This window comes from Canis aureus, chromosome 36, assembly GCF_053574225.1.
Source record: "Canis aureus isolate CA01 chromosome 36, VMU_Caureus_v.1.0, whole genome shotgun sequence".
Classification (NCBI taxonomy): Eukaryota; Metazoa; Chordata; class Mammalia; order Carnivora; family Canidae; genus Canis; species Canis aureus.
The window spans coordinates 24,744,816-24,766,707 of NC_135646.1; the positions used below are offsets into that span (position 1 = coordinate 24,744,816).

At 43.9% G+C, this 21,892-nt stretch overlaps 1 protein-coding gene and 1 long non-coding RNA gene across 4 annotated transcripts in view; one reads left to right on the forward strand and one right to left on the reverse strand.

The window, feature by feature from the left end:
- Positions 1-1,604: 1,604 nt before the first annotated feature.
- On the reverse strand, positions 1,605-10,954 carry LOC144306042 (uncharacterized). The gene is made up of 3 exons (XR_013373073.1): positions 10,821-10,954; positions 6,934-7,068; positions 1,605-5,265 (listed from the first exon to the last, which is right to left on the reverse strand). It is a non-coding gene; the product is annotated as an uncharacterized LOC144306042 (long non-coding RNA).
- Positions 9,191-21,892, forward strand: part of HECW2 (HECT, C2 and WW domain containing E3 ubiquitin protein ligase 2) — a 361,268-nt gene continuing 348,566 nt past the window's right edge. Inside the window, exon 1 of one of the 3 annotated variants that reach the window (XM_077885298.1) lies at positions 9,191-9,246. The gene's annotated coding sequence lies outside the window, so the exon portion shown is untranslated. Of the gene's footprint in view, positions 9,247-9,439; positions 9,516-10,481; positions 10,681-21,892 lie in introns of those variants that run through there. The other 2 variants (XM_077885297.1, XM_077885296.1) reach the window with 2 other exon arrangements.

Below are 21,892 nucleotides of genomic sequence, written 5' to 3' on the forward strand. Positions count from 1 at the left end.
AACCATTTTAAATGTATGGTTTTGTGGTATTAAATACATTCACATTGTTGTGTGACCATCCCCATCACCCGTCCTCATAACTCTTTCATCCTATAAAACTGAAACTCTATACCCATTAAACAATAACTTCTCATTCTCCTTTCTACCCAGTTTTTTTGCCTTCAGGATTTTGACTGCTCTAGGTCTCATGTAAGTGGAATCATAAAGTCACAGAATTAAGTCTTTATACATGTGTGCTCCAAAACATAAATTAATGATCCTTTTATATGCATTAGTTTCTTAAATTATATAGAAAACAGGATTTAGAGTTACAAACAGAAGCTACAGTAATATTTTTACATTAGTTTTTTTCTTTAAATGCATTAATCTTTTAAATCATGAGGAAAACAAAAAGTGCAGTAACTAACCATGGTTACAATAACAGTAGCTTTTGTAATTACCCATGTATTTATCTTTATTGAGATCTTTATTTTTCCATACTGCTTGAAGTTACTGTCTAGTGTCATTTCACTTCACCTCACAGGACTCCTTTGAGCATTTCTTGCAGGGCAGATCTAGTGGTCATGGACTCCTTCAATTTTTGTTTATCTGGGAAATGTTTTAACTTCTCCCTCACTCTTGAAGGACATTTTTGCCAGATACAGGATTCTCGGTTGACATTTTTTTCTTTTAGTGCTTTGAATATATCAGCCTTCTGTTTAATGCACTCTAAAGTTTCTGAAGAGAAATTGAAATCTGCTGATAATCTTAGATTAATCGGAGGATCCCTTTTATGTGATTTGTTTCTCTCTTGATGCTTTCAAGATTGTCTTTATCTTTTTTTTTTTTTAAGATTTTATTTATTTCATGGAAGACAGAGAGAGAGGTAGAAACACAGGCAGAGGGAGAAGCAGGCTCTGTGCAGGGAGCCCAACATGGGACTCAATCCCGGGATCACGCCCTGGGCCAAAGACAGATGCCCAACTGCTGAGCCACCCCAGGTGTCCCTGTCTATCTTTTGATACTTTGATTATAATGTACTCTCTTGGAGTTGGTCTTGCTTGGAGTTTGTTGAGCTTCTTTGATGTTTATATTCATGTTTGTTTTTTTTTTTTTTTTATCGAATTTGAGAATTTTTCAGCCATTATTTCTTCAAACACTTCTCTCTTCCCCTTCTAGGACTCCTGTGGTCCATATTTTGGTCTGCTTGAGGGTGTCCTACTGGCTCCTTAGGCACTGTTCACAGTTTTGAATCTTTTCTCTTTCTGTTCCTCAAATCTGATAATTTCCATTGTCCTATCTAATAATGTGGTAACTCTGTAAATCAGATTCTCCCTCCCCAGGGTTTGCTGTTTTCTGTTTTTATTCTTAGTTGTTGTAGGCTATCTCTGTGCCAAGGAGCAGTCTGAGTTGTAAACTTACTCTGTCCTTTCTCTAGGAGTGTATCATCAGTTTCAAATTTTCCCTGTATACATGGTAACTTTTGAGGGTTTTAATCGTTAATGTCTGGCTCCCAAAAGCATAAAAAGTGAAAAATAATGGGAGGAAAAAGGGTGCCAGCTCTTTAAATCCCCTGGCAGTCACTTGAGCTGGGCGGGGGGTGGGGGTGGGGGTGGGGTGGGGGGTGGGGGAGGATTTAGCATCAAGAGGGTTAGGTACAACAAGAATTGTTACCTGCTTCTTTGTCTGCATCTCTGTGATCAGAAGCATCAATCAGAGGTCAGAGCACAGATCTCAGACAACTGGAGGACAGGGTTCTTTTTCATCCACCCTGGCCCCCGAAAGCTGTGTGCAAGTTGCTCAAGGAACATATGCAGAACTGCCTGCCAGAGATGGGGGATGGGAAGCTGCTACTGTAATGAGAGCTGAAATTGGCCAAAATTAACCACCGTTTATCATACAAGTGTTCCCCTGGAAGTTGCAAGCCTTCAACAGACACCTGAGTTCTAAAATAGTCACATCAGACAGATTCTGAGAGTGCAATTGTTGTCTAAGTGGAAACAGATTCCTGGTGCTTCCTTGTCTACTAATTCCCCAGAAAATTCCTCAATTTATATTTAAGGTTTAGTAAGGAGATTGCCTCACAGGCTGCCCTGACACCAACCAAAGAGCAGTTGCATCAGTCTAGAAATGACACACATTATACTCCCATTTCATTGGCTAGAACCAGTCACACGGCCACGTCACCATAAAGCAGCTTTATGGTGGCACATAGAGGCACACGAAGTGATTGGTAAAAACCAATACACTTGGCTTCTGTTCACCAATTATCCAGTTCCACTTTTACCTGTGCCAGACAATAAGCTAAGTACCCCAGTGAGTCCTGTCCTCGTTAAATCCCTTTCCTCAAGTAGGGGTGATGCAACTTGCTTCTAACCAACAGAATATGGCAAAAGCGATAAAGTGTTACTCTTAATTAATTTATGTTCTATAAGACTCTGTCTTAGAGGAAGAAAAGATAGATTCTCTTACTGGCTTTGCAGAAACAGGTATCATTAGTTCTAGAGCCATAGGAGATGAATCCTGCCAACATACCAGGAGAGTGAATTTTTTCCCTAGTCAAGCCTTCAGATGTGAATGCAGTAGGCAGACACCTTGATTGAAGCCTTCTGAGACCTGAGCAGAGATCCCAGTTGAGCTGTGCCCACATTTTCCACCCACAGAAACTATGAAATAATGTGTTATGTGTTAAGCCACTGAATTTGTGGTAATTGGTTGCACAACAATAGAAAACTAATATATTCCTGTATTTAAAAAACAGTCATTTTCTCCCTAAGGAAAACAATCTAGTCATTTTTTTTCCTAGTTCTAAATTCAAGATGCTTGGGTGATGTATAATCCTCTATCTAGTCCGGATGTGGTGCTTGATGGTATAGTAACAACTTATGATCCAATAGGACAAGATAGGTGCCTCCTATGAAGACCCGTATACAATGCTTCACACCTATAATAAGAGACTATATTTGGAAAAGAAAAGAATGGAAGATACACAGCAGTCTTGTGCAGGGTAATTCTGAAATCCTGTGGGTAGGTATTGATGTATCTCAGGCCTGGCAACTTGGAAAGGTTCATGATTAAATTCTAGTTTTGCCCTCAGAGAGGATCTTCTTTGTCCATTGTTTCCCTCTATCCTTATCCTTTCTCTTTCCACCTCTGTGAGGTTCTTTCTTCCTCATTATCTTGCTATGGGATCTCCTCAGGAAGGGTGTACTGCATTCAAAGTCTACTTCTTTTTTTTTTTTTTAACCGCTTCTTGAATATAAAAAATTATGTTAAGTCTTGAATGGAAGAATAATTTTTTGGGGGGGCTCGTTTCTTTGGTAATACAGTTTTGTCTAAAATAAACTGATTTGTGGTGGGTTTTTCTTGTTTGTTTTGTTTCCAATCAGTTGCATGTGCCAGTAGCCACACCCAAAATGTTTTTTGAAACATAAATTTTAAACTTCTTTCAACTAAATGGTAAGCCTGAAGCTATCTGACCGCACCCTCAAATTTGATCTTTTCCCTGGCTGAATTTTATTGAGGTTTCGTCTCTGAAAGTCTTTATAAATCCCATTTTTTTTTTCTGCTTGGGATATAAAAGCAGTCAGCCTTTTCACCTCTGCAAAGACCCAAATGTCTAGACTCTCTATATTTTCATTTATTTTTGAAAACTGGCGATTTATTTCCTAAGTCATCAGATTATTGTGATACTTTGCCATATGCTACCAATAGTTTCTTTTTTAATATTGTGGTATAATTGACATACAATATCATACTAGTTTCCGGTGTATAATACATTTATATACATTGTGAAATGATCCTCACAACAAGTCTGGTTATCATCTGTGATCACATACAGTTAACAAAATATTGTTGACTATATTCTCCATGCTGTACATTATATGCCCACGACTTATTTATTTTATAACTGGAAGTTTGTGCTTTACCCATTTTGCATATCGCCACCCCCAACTCCCTTGCCCCTGGCAACCACCAATCTGTTCTCTGTATTTATGAGTCTGGATTTTGTTGGTTTGGTTTGGTTTTTAGATTCTACAGGAAAGAGAAATCATGTGGTGTTTGTCTCTCTCTGTCACACTTCTTTTTTTTTTTCACTTAGCATGATATCCTCAAAATTCATCCATGTTGTCACAAACAGCAAGATTTCATTCTTTTACGGCTGAGTAGTATTCCATTGTGTGTGCTTATATATCATTTTTACTTATTCATCTGCTAATGGATACTTAGGTTGCTTCCATACCTCAGCCAGTGTAAATAATGTTGCAATGAATACAGGGGTGCATATATCTTTTTGAATTAGTATTTTCATTTCTAAATTTGGATGGATACCCAGAAGTGGAATTGCCGGATCGTATGATAGTTCAATTTTTAATTTTTTTCACAGTAGCTGCACCAATTTACCTTCCTACCAACAATGCGTGAAGGTTCCTTTTTCTACACAACCTCTCCCAACAGTTATTTCTTTCTCTTAATGGCCATTTTGACAGGTGTGAGGTGATATCTCATTGTGGTTTTGAATTGCATTTCCCCAATAATTAGTGATGTTGAACATCTTTTCGTGTGCCCATTAAGCATCAGCATGACATTTTTTTGAGAAATGCCTATTCAGGTCCTTTGCTTATCCTTTAACCAGAGCTTTTGTTTTTGCTTTTGCTTTGGGTTATATGACTTTTTCATATATTTTGGGTATTCACCCTTTATTGGTTATATGATTTGCAAATACCTTTTCCCATTCAGTACCAACTAATAGTTTCCATTGCTGACTAGTTGAATCTTCTAATCGCTTTCCTTAGAGCTGCTGACTTAGTGGCACAAGATAGATTAAAGTTATCATAGCAACATTTTATTAGTTGTTTTGTCACTGCATATTATTATAACTATCTTTCTAGCTTCTAATATTAGGTTCCTTGCTGCTTGCTATTGAACTCCCGAGTAAATGACACATATTTTAGGTTTTAATTATAGTAATACCAGCAATATCAGGATCACCAATGCTGGCTGGTGTAACAAATAAATACCCCACATCTAAATATTATAGCCCTTTATTTCTTGATTGTATCACGATTTTATGTCAGTCAGTCAGCTTTCCTCCAAGTGATGATTCAGGAATCCAGGCTCCTGCCTTATCTTGGGATGACACCACTGCAATATGTGGCCTCTGTGGTTTCAGTGAAGGTTAATAGGATGAGAGAAGTCACATTGGATTCTTAATTTCCAGAGCCAGAAGTGATACCCATCATTGCTGCTTAAATTCTGTTTGCCAGAAGTGATCACATGGCTCTCCTAAATGCAATGGAGGATGAAAAATATAGAGGAACATATGGATATTATAAATATGCTATTGCTGTACCTTATCATTTGACCTCTCCTTTCCTATCCACCCCCTGTTTTTAAAAGATTTTATTTATTTATTCATGAGAGACACACAGAGAGAGGCAGAGACACAGGCAGAGGGGGACACAGGCTCCCACAGGGAGCCTGATGTGAGACTCGATTCCAGGACCCTGGGATCATAACCTGAGCCAAAGACAGATGCTCAACCACTGAGCCACCCAGGTGGCTCTTTCCCTATCCCATTAGAATATAAGTTTTACAAAGGCGGGGATTTTTGTCTATTCCCCTAACTTTTGTATCCTCAAACTCAGAAGACTACCTGGATCACAATAAGTGGTTATTAAATATTTATATAAGGAATATATGAAAGGGATAATCCAGAGCTTTTGGATTGGTAATGGGTGAGAAATTAGAAGAAAGTGTGAAAGGATTCCAAGCAACTGAAATAGATCACACAAATTGTATGCACTAAAGCTCACATGTATTATTCACTGACCCTCCTCCCTCCCACAAGCCATTCTAGACAGAGTTCTAATGAGAAGAGATATCTAGTCTATAGATTCCATACCAGACCATAAGCAGAAACTTACAATAAGATAAGATTATCAATAAAAGAAAGAATGGACAGGTAGGAAAAATAGGGGGTTCTAAGAAGAAAGTTACTTTTAAAGTCCTTCACAACAAGAACAACTGTAATAGTCTAAGGCCATTTGGTGTAGAGGCAAAAATATATTATACCTACCTAGCACCTAAGGGCATCACTGAATTATAGCATAATAAATAAATTCTAGCCACTATGAAAATAATGAATCAGTTAGGTTTGGTATACTTTCTTCAAAAATATAGAAAAGTTATAATACATTTAAGTTGTGTTTTGGCTTTCAAATGAGTATTCTTCAGTCAGACCCCAATTCCCTAGTTGTGATTGGCCATTCATTTCTTTATAATGGCTGACAGACAAAATATGACAGGAATGGACGTGTCAAAGCATTATGGTACTTGGTCATTTCTGTTGGAAGCTCCACCCCATGAATTCTGCTACACTGATTAGGCCACATTTGGAGTATCAGGTTCAACAGGGGATAAATCCATGTGTTTGGGAGTCTGAAGATTATATATTTCAGAGCCTTTTTAAAGGAAAGAATACATAAGTATACATAAGAATACATAAGATATTTAGATTTAAAAAATAAAAAAAAGAATTTAAAAAATCACAATGGATTATAAATTCACAAGTATCAGACATCATCAAATATAAAAAACACCATGACTTGAAAAAAATGAATTGCCTACTATACTTTTACAGGACTTTTTCCTACACTTTGTTTGCATACTCTGTTTTCTTCTTCATGTAAAAATGATACTGTCACATTTTGTTCTATAGTATTAGTAGATATTTCAGTCTTTCTATTAGCATAGTTGACATTTGTTTTTATTATTGACAGTTTAGAAGAGTTTCTTTCCAGTCAATTCTGGAAAAGCCATATACATTTTTAAGATTGTTGTCAAATATGGAAAAGTCTCTATCAAATTTCTTTCCCATATATTAAGATGTGGGGGGGTTTTCCACATTCTCGTTCTAGATCCATGTATTCCAAATATTGTCAACCTCATTACCTGTGTACTTCCATGCTAGATCCTGAAGGACCATTGCTGAACTTTCTGGCCCTCCACCTTGGTGCCACAATGCCCGGTGATCCAGATGATGGTAGGCCTTCGAGCAGCTGGGACAGATGTCACTGCAACTATGGGCTGTAATGCCCACAAACCACATACATTTATCTCATTTAACCTCAACTTCCCCTTATCGAGATCTCCAAAATGCCCACAACCACTCTGATGCTTCCAGAGAGGAAAATTATGACAGAAAGGAAGTTAGATGAAAAGACACAGCAGTCTCTTGAGATTAAAATATTTTACTCTCAAAACCTTTCCAGAAACATAAGACCACGTGAATATACTTGTAGGATTCCTCTTGTGCTGCTGTTACAAGGGGCTTGAAGCTTAAGTTTCTTAGAATCTGACTTTGGGTTCAGCTTTGGACATTACACTTCAGGGGGAGTGTCCATAAACTTGAGTATGTCCATAGTAAGGAGGCCACCCCGACGGTGAAGAGTTGGGACACTGTCATCTACTAAGTAGCTAAGGGCCATGCCAACATCTTCAAAGACACAATTCAAGTGGTCCACAGGTCTGCCTTGAGTACCTAGAGTTCTGTGAGGTGCAAAATTATTATGACTCCATAATAGGAGTCACTTTCTACCATTAAGTCAGTTTCAACATGGAATTGACCAGCACGTGAAAAACGAGTTTTCTTTATGGGAATGGTTCAAGGAGAGGCTGGGTGAGAACCTGCCACGCATCAGATTAGGTAGTGATGGTGAGGGGGGAGGGGGGGTACAGCATGACAGAATCTGATCTTTACATACTTTTGGAAATCTAAGGGTCTAGGATGACTTCACCATTAATCTTATTTGATGCCTTTGCCTCAAGATTTATGCTTGACATCTAGAAGAATTTAAAGATAGACGGGGCTGCTTTTTAGGTAGGAGAAAACAGTTGTTTTTTTTTTTTTTAAACTTAAGGGCAGCACTAGTGATCCATTTTAGTGCTATTTATTTTTACGCTTTTTGTTTAAGGCAAGATTGTAACATAGCAGCTAATCAATATTGGAAGTTAAGGGTTTCAGATGTGGGCTTCCTGGGTCTAGAGCAAGTTGTAGAAAGAGAACATCATGTGGGATCTCTGGGGAACCTGATTCTTGCAGTAGGGACAAAATAGAACTTTTCTTCCCTATGTGCTGGGGGAGGGGGGTTTTCATCACTTCTGTGGAATCCTCTAGTAATCAGCAGATCTGCGGGAATAATGGGTCAGGGCTTTTTTATTACAGGTGGAAGTGGGTTTATTGCCACAGGGGTAGTGTTCATTCAGACATATTCACCTCCTAAGGCTCAAGAGACATCCTCCTCTCTCCCTCAGCTTTCCTTTCCTTGGAGTTGGCCTCCTTTGAGCGGTAGTACTTAGTATTATTGGTTTACTGGTTATCCTAGTTAAAAGGGCTTCTTTTCCTGAACTGATTCAGCAAAAGCCCCAGATGGCCTGCCCGGACCAACATACCCATCCTAGAACCGATTACTATGATCTGGAATATGAGGACTGGCCAGTTCCGGGGAGTGAGGATGGGAGGTGTCAGGATCCTGAACCGTAAGGACTTGGGGGCAAGGGGAGGGGTAATTTCCAAGGGAAAATATCCTTCCCGCTAATCAACAGAGAAGGAGCAGAGACGGGTAATACTGAAAGCACATTCTCAAAAATCTCAAAGTAATGGATACCCATCATTTGGAGGGAGGGGGCAATGTTCGGGTTCTTCCTCCGTATGGCCATAATTGTTTAAAAATCAAGTAAATCTTTACCACCTCTGGGTAGATAACCATGCACAGGGGGGCAAGAGCCTTCCATTTCGGCTTTTTTTTTTTTTTTTTCCTTTCTCCCCAAGTGGGACTGAGGCAGTGAAGATGCGCTAGAGAAGTAACTAGAAAACTGAAGGTTATTAACTGAGTAATTTTTAATTTAGTGCGCTCTTGAGGGCAAAGTGGCTCGGGCGCTCTCAACGATGCCGTTTACTTATTTATTTGATTTTTGGATTTTTAAAATTTATTCATTCATGAAAGACACAGAGAGGGGCGTGCAGTGCAGAGACCCAGGCAGAGGGGGAAGCAGGCAGGCTCCCTGCAGGGACTGGATCCCGGGACCCCGGGGTCACGCCTGGGCCGGGGGCAGGTGCTCAGCGGCTGGGCCCCCCCCCCCCCACCCCACGCTCCCTCCTAAACGGCGGCCACGCCCCGTGCAGGTGACGGGGCTGTCCCCGCCTCGCCCTTGCGGTCGGGGCAACCGAGGCAGGACCCCGCCGCCCGCAGCCTCCCGGAGCCGGTAGGAGGAGCGCCGCCCGCCGGCCCCCGGGTCCCCTCCTTGCGCCCCGCGCCTCCCGGAGCCCCGGCGGCCGCCGGCGTCGCAGGCGAGAGCGCCCGACCCGCCGCAGCCCCGGGATTCGCCCTCCGCGCGCCGCGCCCGCCCCGCTGTCGGCGCCCGCTCCGGAGGCGGAGGCGCCCGGGCCGAGGTGCAGGGCCCGCCGAGCGCCCCGCCGAGGTGCCGCCCATGCTGCGCGGGGAGCAGCGCGAGGGGCGCGGCCGGCGCCCGAGGTGAGGGGCGGGGGGCGCCGGGGGGGCCGGGCTGGCCGCAGCCTCCCCGGGTGCGCGCGTCCCCGCGGCCGCGGGCGCTGACTCGGCACAATCGGCGGGAGCGCGCGGGGCGGCGCGGGGCGGCGCGGGGCGGCGCGGGGGGCGGAGGGCGAGGCCCGCACCGCGGCTCGGGGACCTCCCCCCTCCTCCTCCTCCTCCCCCCTCCCCTCGCGGCACCGACCCCCGGTTACTGTCCCCCCATCCCGGGCGCCGCAGGTCCCGGCGCGGGCCTCCCCGTCCCCCTCCCCCCCGCGCTGACCCCGGGTTAGTGCCCCCCCCCCCCCCCCCGGCACCGCAGGTCCCGGCCGCGGGGCCTCTTCCCTCCCTCCTCCTCCTCCCTCCCCGTCCCTCCTCCCCCGCCCCGCAGCGCCGACCCCCGGTTAGTGCCCCCGTCCCCCCCTCCTCCCTCCTCCCCCCTGCAGCGCCGACCCCGGGTTAGTGCCCCCGTCCCCCCCGGTCCCGCGGGGCCTCCCCCTCCTCCGTCCTCCTCCCCCCTGCAGCGCCGACCCCCGGTTAGTGCCCCCCTCCCCCCCCCCCCCCCCCCCCAGGCGCCGCCGCAGGTCCCGGCCGCGGGGAGGCGGCTTTGTTCTCCGCGCCCGGCGCGGCCCCTCATCTGCGCTCCGGGCTCCCGCGCTCCCCGGGGCGGCCGGGCTGGCGGGGGCGTCGCTGCGGGGAGGGGCGCCCGGGCTCGGGGAGGGCCGCGGCCGGGGCGGCGCAGGCAGGCCGGGGGGAGGGGGGCGCGGCGGAGCCTCCCCGTCCCTGCGGGGCTCCCGGCTCCCGCTCTACGATGAGCAGCCTCGGGAGCGGCCGGAGGGGCCCGTTTCCTCGTGCTCGAGCGCGGGCTCCGGAGCCGAGGCCGGCAGCCGCCGCCCCCCCGGGGGCCGCCCCCGAAGTGCCCGCAGGGCCGCGCGCGCTCGCGCCTCCCGGGCCGGCCTCCGCGCTCCCTGCCCCGGGGTCCCGCCGCCTCGCGGTCCCGCCGCACGCGCACCTGCGGCCAGGTGTGACCCTCGGCTTCCCCTGCACCGCCGCTCTAGACCTTGGCTTCTGGAAGACCAGGACCTCCGTGCGACTCCTTGCCTCCCTCCTTTAGACCCGGTGAAATTGCATGTATGCGTCTGCCTCCCAGGTAGGATCTCATTGTATTATGTCCCCTGCTCCCCCAAGGGCTCATTTCTTCGTTGCCTAGAGAGAGACCTTCCCCCCTTCCCCCCTCCCAACCGATGGCTCCGTAGGTTCTGAGAGGTTATCTTTAAAATGACACAGTACCTATAAACAGAGAAGGATCACTTAGGGGGCTTGCTGTTGTCCTTAGTAAAGCCGGAGGCCCAATCTGCATGGGGATACTAGTAATGGTGTGAAAATCTGGAGCTTGCTAATCTGTTTGGTCATCAGAAGATTCCTGCAGGGATTGTTTATATAGTGTGGGAGACAGATGGCATCCCTAGCAGACTAGAGAAGCCGGGCATAAAGGGCCATTGTATTTTTCAGAAACTATCCACTTCACTGTTTGGAAGAGGGATAGGGTGGGTTGGGGGGCTGGGAGGGGGAGAGACATAATTTTGATCTCCCAAAGAAGACGTTATAACCTTACCCTCTGATCTCCTAACCAGTTAATCTCTTCTTTCTTTGGACATTTAAAAAGTCATCATTTAGGTGATTTGTTTTGATTATGGGTTTGGCATACTTTGGTCTCATTTGTGATTATGTGAAGCAGTTAAAACAGTTTTATTAGCAAAAACGTCTTTGAATTTAATGGGGAGAAGACAGTCGGAACTTTCTTAGCTCTTGTTCGTTTCAACACATGTCCGCTAGCTGGAAGGGCTTTTGTCCAGTCCGCTTGAATTCTTCCCCCGTCTCTATGACAGGTGATACCCTAACTTCTGGCCCTTGCCTCCAGACCCTCAGCTGTGGATAGTACTCGGCTTCTTAACCTAACACATTTGCTTTACCATTGCCTCCATCACAACATTGGGCAACCTTTGGCAGTGAATCTTTATGAATGACTGTGAATTCCGTGAAGAATCAGAGTCATTCTGAACATTTGCGATTAAGTCAGCTGGAGCTTTTCTGCTCCAACCACTATTATAGGCCCTTTATGTGTTATAGGTTGCAAAACTGCTCTTCCCTCTGTGATTGTGAGGGAAAATATCCCAGTGAATTAATATTCACCAGTCACAAGACAAGATTTAATGAAGAACTTGAGCAATGTTTGAACCCTCTGAACAGGAAGTATGGAATAAAAGCAAGCCTTGGCTCTGTTTAACTTGGGCAATGTGATCATGAGAGAAAAACATAGTTTCTTATTCTTTTCACAGCCTTTTTCACCCCTGAGGGATCTCAGCAAAAGACAAACTAGAGTTGTTACCTGTAGTTGCGGACAGATGGCATAACCTTCTGGATGAAGGTATTTTGCAGGAGAGGTGGCTTTTGGGTTCTGTCCAGTTTCAGTGGGTGCCCTAGCATCAACGAAAGGATCTACCATTCAAAATGCTTGTTAAATCTGTGGCTGGGTCTGTGTACCCTCTCGCCAGGTCGCTGTCAGTCTTGTGAAGTGTTGCTGTAAGAGAAACACTTGACTCCAGGCCTGGGGCTTGCTAGGGGCCTGGCCTGGATCCACATTGAAGTGTGTTGCTTGTTTTCGTGGGTAAAAAAGGAACCAGTTTCACATGGTGTGTTGGATAGAGAATGGTGCAATAGAGTGAAAAGCTTTCTAGTTTCATTGTCAAAAGTCAGGCCTGGCCTGAAGGAGAGAGGACTATATTTGAAGTTTGGTTGACTTAACAGAGGCAAAGGTTGCTTCTTTACACACAGGATGTCTTTTGTAGGAGAATATGAATGAAGAATTAGAAGAGCAACCAACCTCCTAGTTTGTCTACAAGGGTCCCGGCTTATTCCTATTGACCTATGTTAGTTATCAAAAGCATCCCTTTTCACATGTAAAAGTGCTGTGATTTGGCTGATAAATTATATAGTCATCCTAGATGTTAAGGAATCCTCGCTTTTCTTCACTACCCTCTCCTGTTCTCAGATTTTGAGTCTTGCTTTATTTAATCTTTTATTCATTCTATGCAAGGATAAGAAAGGTTAAAAAAAAATTAAACCAAAAAATACACACAGAAAAAAGAAATAGCAAGGAAGATAGAAGGATGGGGTCATTGATTGCTTGTCATCTGTTTTTATACCTATCGGAAAGAGAGAGTTTTATCCTTAAGTTGTTAAGCGTCTACTAGGGCTCCAAGCCTGTGTTGTTATTGTCTTCAAGAATCAGAAGCATTACACTTGCCCATCTACCTAGGGGCTGACCCCAATTGGGAGAATTCCTGTGACTTGGGAGAAGCAAGCTTTGGACAAAACCTGTTTGCAGACCTGATGGATGCATGGCTCTTGCAGATGGGAATGCAAGTTTCAAGATTTAGTGTTTGGTCCAGTTTTGGGATATTTACCGAGAATTCAAAACACAAGTGTTGTTGTGAAGACGTGACTCAACACTCTTCTCGTTTCCAAAGCTCTCTGGGCCACAGGATAATAGAAGAACCTTTGTTCTCAATCTTGTCTTCTGACTGCAGTCTTGGGTCTCCGCTTTCCATATGGAGGGCTTACAGAGAAGAGCTTGGTGTGCTCAGTCACCATGTGAAAATTTGTATAGGGGTTTCAGGTTGTGTAGGTGACTGGTAGGGGTTTGGGTTCCAAAGCTAGATATTTGGAGCTTGGGGCATCTACTTCTGCAGTGGTTGTACTACTTTGCTGAAGAATCGCCTGTTTGAAATAGTTCACTTGCAGCACCGGCCAGTAGGTGTTACAATTAATGATGGTTGTCGCCTTTTCCGTACCCACTCCACTTAGATCCTCAGAACTGAGGTCAGCATGCCTGAATAGAAAGGAATTTATGTATCTCCTTTATAAGTTTTTCTTTTTTTTAAATTTTTTATTTATTTATGATAGTCACAGAGAGAGAGAGAGAGGCAGAGACATAGGCAGAGGGAGAAGCAGGCTCCATGCACTGGGAGCCTGACGTGGGATTCGATCCCGGGTCTCCAGGATCGCGCCCTGGGCCAAAGGCAGGCGCTAAACCGCTGCGCCACCCAGGGATCCCATGTATCTCCTTTATAAGTAGGTAGAATGACTGTGTAATTCTTCTCTCCAGACAAGGTCACGTTTGTGAGAAAGAGGGAATAATAATAACTGGAAGGGGCACTGGATCAACAAGTGTAACTGTGACCGTCTCAGGAAAATGATGACGTACAGTCATCTTAGGTATGACCCAAGTCATTAGCTTTTATATGAAGAATAGCCACGGGATGGGAAAATGTCTTAATCTTCTTCTAGATTTGTTCAACATCTATGTTTATGTGCGTGCATGTGGATATGTGTACTTGGATATGTTTACACGAACACTGATCATATATCTATAGATACGTGTACTGTGGTTGAAATAAACCACACATGAACGCCTAGTTATTTGGAAAATTGTGGCCTTCATAATCTCTTTCATGGATTGACTTTAAAACTAAACTCTCTGCATCCAGCCTCTCTAAACTTTAAATCATTTCCTGGCCTTGTGTAGTTTGCATACTAATCAGTTAGCATAATTCTTGCTTAAAAACCTGTGAGAACTCTCATTTTCTGTTTAGTTCTCAAGGATCTGTAGACAGTTTGGTGGTTAGAAAGGAAAAGCAATGAAAAAATTTCATTCATTCTTTCAACTACTATTTATTGGGCACCTTTCACAAGTCAGTATCTGATCTAGATGCTGAGGATATACCAATGAATAAAACAAAAGAGCCCTACCCTTGTGAAGTTTTCATTATCTTGTGGTGGAGGGGTGAGGTGGAAGACAGACAATTAAAAAAAAATGAATGAGTAGATTATAAGGCATGCTAGGAGGAAGTACACACTTTGGAAGAAAGGGAAAGTCGAACAAGATAAATGTAGTTGAGTAGCCTTCATGGAGAAAAAGACCTTAAGACCTTAACTTTAAGCCAGGACTTTGAGGCAGGTGAGAGAAGTTACTCATGCAGAAACTTGAGGGGGAGCGTTCAAGGTACAGGGAACAGCCAGTGTGAAAGCCTGAAGTGTGTTCAAAGATTAGCAAGAAGACCAGCATGATGGAGTGGGGTGACTCGGGGAGCTGGAAACGAGATCAGAAAGGTGGTATAAGAGTGGCAGAGTGGGACCTTGAGATGCAAGAGTAGTTACAATTGCAGCAGAAATCCCATTATATTAAAAAGTTGTATTTGTGCTATGAAGCCTGCACTGGTCAATATGGCTTATGTTTCACAAATACTGCACTTCATCTTGGTTAATAAACTTTTCGTGTCATTTGCTTATTGTTTGTTAAAATAGCATATTTTGGTGGTTGCTTCTCTCAAACTGTATCCCCATTTTGCAATAATAGATCAGTGGCTCAAGGGTGGTTCTTTGAAGTGTGAACATAGTAATGAAAATGCTACAGTTCAGAATGCCATCAACATACTTAGAGAACTCTATCCCACTGCAAATGTAAAATGTGAAATCTGTATGTGTAAAAACAAGGGAATCCGTGAGAGTGATGAAGTTGAAACGTGCGCATGGAAGTCTGATGAGGACTATCTTAAAACGGTTTTTTTCTTGGGTTTGCCATCCAGTCGATCCTAATTCCCCGTCATTGCCTGTTATGAAACTGTCCAATAGTGGCATGAAGCCATGGATGTTTTGGTGTCATTTTCAAACAAAGCACAGAGGCTTCTCTGTTATACTATTGAAGTTTTCCAGGACAAGCACACAATAATGCTTTCCATTACAAAATTAACATATTATATTGCTGACGGTAGGTAAGAGATTAAAAATACTCTAGTGGCATCACTAAAGGGCTCTTGTAGCAAAAGTAAGAATGAGTCATATTACTGAATAGACACTCGCAAAATTGGTCAGATAGCTAAAGACAAACATCGTCCTTAAAGAGAAACCAGAAGTTATTGAGAATTCCTTTGTCAAATGGCACGGTTGGCTGTTGCATAATAGCAGTGGAGTAGCGTGTGGAAGAGTGATTACTATCAAGTACATACCGGGAGATATTTCACTTTATGGTTGGATGAAACCACTGAGGTCATGCAGAGAATGAATCAGCTCTTGGCATGTGTTCAGGGAGGAGCGCTTGGTGATGCTTTGTTCATTTATCACTGAAAACTTGTGTATGAGAGAGGAGATTTTTCTTTTGGCTAACTGTTATTAATGAGACTGGAAAAGTTGCTCTGGGGGCAGGACTTACGGAGCACTCGTTTCATGTTCGTATAAGAAGGTGATGGCTTCGTAAAGAAAAGAAGTCGTACCTAGAAGGCAGTCTGCGTGCTACTCCATTCACAGAGCAGATGTAGTGCCTTCTGATCTTGAGGAAATACTAAAAGAAAGAGCAAAAACTGGGTGCCACCAAATTGCAGCCCCTGAGTGTATGAGTGTGCTGTGCAAAGTGACAGGGAGTATTAAGACTACTTCTCCACGCTGACATATGCTGGCTTTTTAGAGGAAAGGCATTCACGTAATATTTCATCTGTGGAGTAAGAAAAATGTTTTTTCATTACACTGTTGAGAAACCAGTTCTCCTATATCAAGTGGCATGCCTCAGTAGTATGCTCTGCCCACAGTGAGCGATGTCAAGGACAGGAAGGGAAGGAGGAAGTGTTAATAAATAGAACGATCTGCCACGATCTTGGGACTAAGAAATTTTTTCATTAGACAAAGTTGGAGATCTGCATTGATGATAAAGGGTTAAGGAGGTTATATTTTTGGTAGTGGACAGTCCTTTAAAGGTTTTATTTTGACTTGTTTATTCATGAGAGACACACAGAGAGAGGCAGAGACATAGGCAGAGGGAGAAGCAGGCTCCCTGCCGGGAGCCTGATGTGGGATTTGAACCCAGGACGCCGGGATCACAACCTGAGCCAGAGGCAGATGCTTAATCCCTGAGCCATCGAGGCGTCCCTGGGCAGTCCTTTATATAATAACCATATTTTCTCTTGGTGGCCCTCTGAAAGAATAAGAGCACAAAGAAATAGGACTTAGAGCCACTGGTTTTGATGGAGAGACGGTATCAGCGTGTAGGTGGTTTTCAGAGCATGTAGGAAACCACGCTGGGAGGAACCTAGACCTTTAGAGTTTTGATTGAGATACTGGGTGGCAGGGAGTACAGGTAGAAAGAGGTGGAGCAGTCCAACAATTGACATGATCTTGTATATACTTTTGCCTTAGGCTTGGCTTCATTCCAGACAAAGGGACTTGATACAAGTTTTCAGGACGTGACATGTATTGCCCCCGACCAAACCTAGGAAAGATAAATGATCTCCGTGGTCTTGGATTCTCTTTGCATAGGCCTTCCTTCCTCCTTCCCTCTTGTCTTCCCTTTTTTCTTTTGTTCTTTCCGTCTTTTTTTAAAAAATATTTATTTATTTATTATTTATGACAGAAATAGAGAGAGAGAGAGGCAGAGACACAGGAGGAGGGAGAAGCAGGCTCCATGCCAGGAGCCTGACGTGGGACTCAATCCTGGGACTCCAGGATCGTGCCCTGGGCCAAAGGCAGGCGCTAAACCACTGAGCCACCCAGGGATCCTCTGTTCTTTCTGTCTTTAAGTTGGCATCTTTAAATTGGGAGAGACTTTGTGAGCTCTTCTCCTATATGTCCATGTTGTTGGGCAGATACGTGGGCTCGACGGCCAAGAGGGATGAGGGTGTGTGGAGAAGGCGTATGCTCCTTGCTTGGCTAGCCTACTCTAATGCATAGTGTCCAGTTATAGCACACATTTAAACTTGAACCCTGTTTCTTCAGTAAAGATCCATTTCCCATTTTTTGGAACGAAATTGAGTCTTTTTGTTTTGCCTAATAACTTTTACATTGATTACTGTTACTTGCTTCCATGACAGAAGCTATTCATGCATTATTTGTTGCACAGACACTGAGGGCTGTGTATGAGCCAGGCTCTGTGCTAAGTGAAAGGTATAAAAGAGGTTAATACTTAGAGCTGGCCCTGCCCAGATAAAACAGAGGACCCGGTAGGAAACTGGGAACAAGGATATGATAAACAAATATATAATTGCAAAGCAAATGTGGCACAAATGTTTACATCGGTTAAATCTGGGTGTTGGGATATGGGCTGCTATTGTATTAGCTTCTGAACTATATGAGCTTCTGAATATATATTTGAAATAAATCCTAAGTGAAAAAAAAATGAAAAAAAAAGTTGGAAGTGTGGTGATTTTTTGAGGAGCGAGTCTTTGGTAGAACATGGAGTGTCACTCGGACTTGCTTTGGGCAGAGTAGTCCGGGAAGAGCAGAGCGCACCTCCTCCTCCTCGCTTGCCTGTGTGGGAGGGATGAGGACCCTTCGGATGGGGTTCAGAGAAGAGTCACGAAGATGGCTGATGGCACGGTTGAAAGTAAGACCTCTGAGAACAGTCCCGAAGAACCGGGGATGCTGAGCAGGGGGTGAAGTCTACCTGATGCAGCAACTTAGGCTATCTTTTCCGTACATTTATAGGGACTCTTACACCGCCACGTTCTGCTCAGTCATGTCCCATACTGAACAGCAGGCAAGGTGGGTTATTCAGCTTAGAAATATGTGTGAGAGGAAAAGTGAAATTTTGTTCTTCAACCAAGGAAAAATTGGCAGGGACCTGAGAGACAAACTAGCTCGGCCTTCCTGTGAAGACATAGCTCTCTCACGTTCTTAACAAGGGGTCAGCACGTTACTTTCTGTGCTTCCTCTAACTCAGGATGGGGCGGTGGGGAGGGGGCATTCACTCTGGTTTACTTCTATTGAGCAGGTCTTCTTTCCATCCCATATGTACACCCCAGACTCCTCTTTCCCTCGGTACGTTTGCCAGAAGAAGCGCTTCCCACCTGGAATGCCTGCCAATTTGACTTACTCTTCCAGGTCCCGTATCTCCATTGCCTTTCTCTACACAACCTGCAAATAGTAGTTTTCCCATCTTATCTTCCTGAAGAGTGTGGCATTCCTAGAAGTGTCCGTAGTTTCCTCCTTCAGTGCAAGGGTGGGCAGAGTCAGTGTCATAATCTAGGTGGGGGTTAGAGGGAAGTGTCTGGTTTGACATCTTCCCCTCCAGATGCTGGTATGCCACCCTCTTGAGAATCACTATTTTATAGCAGCTAATATTTTCATCTTCTTAGCTTTATTTATTGTTATTGCTTAAACGTTTGTTTATTTTCATTTATTTTAAGTAGGCTCCACACCCAGGGTGGAGGCCAGCATGGGGCTTGAACTCATGACCCATGAGATCAAGAGTCAGATGCTCAACCAGTGGAGCCACCTAGGCGCCTCTCATCTTTGCTGTAGATGGTGTACTAGTTATTTTGTTTCCTATTGCCTTTTTTGCCAACGAGGTTTTAAGCACTCTAAGCATATGGAAACTTGGCCGGCATCTCTGTAATGCCCAGTATTGATCATGGAGTGAATATGCAGTCATCAATGCCTAATGACCAAAGGACCACCTGTTTCTTTCTCAAGACCGTTACGGAAGGCTGTTACTTATATAAATCTGATATTAAGTTGGCACAGATACTAAATAATTAACATTTTGTAGTTTTAAGATGGCAGAAAGCCAAGTGTTGGGGGTCTAATTCATTCAGATGTCATCTTAGAAACCTCCTTTATAAGACTTCTAACCTTCGCCATTCAAAGTGTAATCTACAGATGATGCTGACGCTATCACCTGGAAGCTTCTTAAAATGGAGACTCTGAGGCCCCACATCAGACCTACTGAATCAGAATCTGCATTGTTAACAGGATCCCCAGCTGTGCTGTATTATGCACAGGAAAGTTTGGGAAACAACGTTTTAACCTCCCAGAATTCAGATATTTAGGAGGAGCATTTATTGTCAAAGTGAAGTAAGTCTGGAAAGGAAGATTCCTTGGTCTGTGGATGAGCTCCCCAGTGCTCTCTGCAGGGTGGCCTGATACTATCCTGCGTCATGCCGGAGCTTCCAGGCCAGAAGATGCCTCTGGAGGAGAGTCCTGGACTCATTTAAGTGGGTGATACTCACGTGTCAGACGTGAAGATGATTACAGGAATTTGAAGCAGTTGCTGGAGTGAGAAGCCAGGAGAGCTTGGCAGAGGCAGAAAAACATGGCCTACAACCTAAAACGGAAAATAATGGAAGATGTCTTACCTTTATAATAGGAAACCACTTCCGACGCTGTGGGCTTGGATTCATCCGAAACTCTGATGCCTCCAGAGCCAGCACGTCACAAATAAAACCAGCTGGAGGTGCTGTGCGTGGAGACCTTGTGGTGATGAGGGTCATGGAGGGCATCCGTCCTCCGAGGGGAAGGTGGGGTTGCGCTAGGCTCGCTCAGTTGTTGTCACGTGGGAATTTGAGTCCAGTATGGCCGCATCTTCACATTTTTCAAATGAAGCTAAAAATGTAAGTTTGTATGTAAAACATCTCTTGAGTGGTAATTAAAATGTTTTGAGAACAGCACAGGCCAAACAAAATTTATATGCTGCCTGCATCTGTTTTACGACTCTTGTTCTGGAGCAACAGAACCTGTGAGACGGTATCCATGCCAGGCCTGTGCAGTGCGGGGCACCGAACACAGGCAGAGGTGATTTGGCCTTGATAGAGACCATTTTGGATCTTTATTAAGTTAAAAAAAAAAAAAAAAAAAAAAAAAAAAGGTGTAAAAGAAGGGAGCTGCATTTGTGTTGGTGACCTGAGCAAATATGTATCTGGAGAACCTCAGTAACTAATAGTATTTGAAGGAAAGAGTTGGGGGCCTAAAGGAATAAAACCTAGTTCCTGTGAAATCTGAAAGGGGATTGATTGGGATGAGGGTGAGGAAATGGAGACGTGGACATTTCTTGGCACACCCAAGCCGCCCAAGGGATCACACACTGCCACATGGCAGTCAGGGCCGGGAGGCAGGACCGCAACTGGACCCTCTCGTGCTGGGACAGAAGTGTGACTGGAGGCAGACCCCAAGTTAATTTTTCTTTGGTATCTGCCTGCTAATATTTCAATTTGTTGGAATTGGATTTTCCATTAAAGTTTGTCAGGGTAAAAATCAGCATCATATACATTTCGAAGGGGAAAACTAGGGGAAGGAATCAAAATTCTTTCCAAAGATCTATTATTGATAATGTCTCGTTTAAACTACGCTCCTCAAGGAGCAGGACTGTTTATTATTTATCTTCACATCCCGGCATCTGGCACAGTCTGAGTTATGAATATTGACTTGAAATGATTATAAGACAAGATATAATTTATTTATTCATGAGAGGCGGGGGGGGGGGGGCACAGAGACACAGGCAGAGGGAGAAGCAGGCTCCGTGCAGGGAGCCCAACATGGTGGGACTTGATCCTGGGTCTCCAGGATTAGGCCCTGGGCCGAAGGCAGGTGCTAAACCGCTGAGCCACCCAGGCTACCCTATAATTTATTTTTTTTATCTTGGAAAGTCATTCTATAGGTATCCGTTTTCCTCATCGAGTTTTAAAAAATGATAGCCTTATTGAGATATAATCCACATTCATGAAATTCGCCATTGTAAGTGTACAATTCAGTGAGTTTTAGTATATTTACAAAGTTGGGCAACCAGCACTACCATGTAATTTCAGAGCCTTTTCCTCACCCCCCCAAAAGAAGCCCAGTACCCATTAGCAGTTACTCTCCATGATCCCTCCCCCAGTTCCTGGCAACCACTCTTCCACATTCTGTCTTTATAGATTTGTCTATTCTAGATATTTCTTAAAAGTGGAATTATATGTAGTGTTTTGTGACTAGCATCTTTCACTTAGCCTAATGTTTTCAAGGTTTATTCGTGTTGTAGCACGTATCAGTACTTTGTTCTTTTTTATAGCCAAATAAAATTGTGTTGTATGGATAACCCACGTTTTGTTTATCCGTTCATCAGTTGATAGACATTTCAGATGTTCTCACTTTTTGGCTATTATGAATGATTCTGATATGAGCATCTGTGTAAAAGTTTTTATGTGGATATATTTTCATTTCTCTTGAGTATATACCTCAGAGTGTAAATGCTACATATGGTAACTCTTTATCATTTTGAGTATCTGCTACACATTTCATATTTAGTGCACCATTTTACATTTCAATCAACAATGTATGAGGCTTCTAATTTCTCCATATCCTTTGGAACACTTGTTATTTTTTTCTTTTGGCTTCAACTATCCAAGCGGGTATTAAGTGATATCTCATTGTGGTTTTGATTTGCTTTTCCCTAATGACTAATGATGTTGAGTGTCTTTTTCTGTGCTTGTTGGCCATTTGTATATATTCTTTGGAGACCTGTCTATTCACATTCCTTGCTGATTTTTAAAATGGGTTTACTT